Source organism: Morone saxatilis, unplaced genomic scaffold, assembly GCF_004916995.1.
Source record: "Morone saxatilis isolate NCDOM2014 unplaced genomic scaffold, NCSU_SB_2.0 Contig8, whole genome shotgun sequence".
In the NCBI taxonomy this organism is placed as follows: Eukaryota; Metazoa; Chordata; class Actinopteri; family Moronidae; genus Morone; species Morone saxatilis.
In genome coordinates, this window is record NW_023340257.1 from 27,439,258 (window position 1) to 27,441,018 (window position 1,761).

Consider the following 1,761-nt stretch of genomic DNA (forward strand, 5'->3'; position numbering starts at 1 on the left):
GGGAGTAATAAGTAAAGTAATATATATAACTTTTTAACTGAGGAACAAGTAATATTTTGAATGTTTTGAGTATCTGTCCCAACACTTTTAATCCAAATTTGAATATTGTTTGAATTAAACGAACCATCTTTATATATTTAAAGAAGTAAATCACTCAATCTTTATTTTTAATTGCAGAAATTTCTAATTATTTTGTAATATTGTTATAATGTGATATTTTGAATAGTGATACAACTGTATATAAATGCAGAATTATGCATATATATAATAAATAGCATTATATATAAATAAGAAATATGTATATAATAAATAGCATTCACATGTTTTATTTATTGTTGAAGAATGAGGGAAGGAAAAGAATAAATGAAAGAAATGAAAAGACAGGAAGTGCTGAAGTGGAAGTGAAAGTGAACTCTGATGACAGGGCATCAAACCTACGAGACCAGACTGGTTCTGTTCTGTTCAGTTATCACGTTACTGTGACTGGTTAGTAAATTCAGCTGATCTGGTTTTGTGGCTCTGAGGTCACGAGACTGAAACCTCCAACTACAGGAAAACCTGTGAGGACAACAATCTGTGTCGGGGCACGAATGAGGTCCCACATTTTACACTTTTTTTTTCACAGTTCAGGTCTCACCAAATAAACATACTAACATTTGTGCAGTGAGATAATATAAATGTGTATATTAGGTGCTGATATTTGGAGAAAATAATTTGTTTTTTGCTGTTTTTTATTTTGAAATAAAACCACTAACACTTCATTTAACTGCTGTTTGCTGTAGTAATGTTTGCACTGCCCCCCCCCCCCCTTATGGTTAAAACATAATTTGAAAGTGTTCACAGGGAACTGGTTGGTCTCCTATTAGAGCATTTATTTATCTTATAATAATATCAATCAAATCAATCAAATTCAATCAAACTTTCTCTGGTGGGGCGCGGGGGGCGGCGGCGGGCGAGGGCGGGGCCGCGGGGGGCGGGCCCGGGCGGGGCGGCTCGGGGCGCGGGGGCGGGCGGGGGCGGGGGGGGCGCGGGGCGCGGCGGGGGGGGGCGCGGGCGGGGGGCGCGGGGGCGGGGGGGGGGCCGGGGCGGGGGGGTGGCGGGGGGGCGGGCGGCGGGGGGCGGGGGGCTGTGGGGCGGGGCGGGGGGGCGCCGGGGCGGGGCGGGGCGCGGGCGGGTGGGCGGGGGGCGGGCCGGGGGCGGGGCGCGGGGCGGGCGGGGCGGCGCGGCGGGCGGGCGGGCGGGGCGGGGGGCGGGGGGGGGCGGGCGGGGGGGGGCGGGGGGGGGGGCGCGACATTTCATAAAGTTCAGTTTAGTCCAAAGAGCTTCACAGATGATTGACGATAATAAAACAGAATGGAGTAAAAATTAAAGTAGATTTTATTAAATTAGTAGTTGACTACTACTCGATTCTGATTGATTGAGCAAGAAATCCAACAGTCTATAATTTATTATCAGTAGATCGTATCACTATGGAACCGTTCTGATGATAAATCCGTGGGACTGACTGCTGTTCACATCTTTTAAGAGTTTTTAAAGAACAATAAAAAAAACTTCATTTCAAAGCAGTGTCATTATTTCAGTATTTTTTTATTAGTAATATTTTGTATCAGAGTTGGGGTTTTTTTTACCTTAGAGTTTAATTAAGTTGTTCACTGCAAAGAAAGAGACTGCATGCGTGTGCGGATGTACGAACAAAATATTCAAAACACAAAACAGAATGAAAACAGTGAAATTAACTGTTTCAGCTCGTCTGTTGGATCG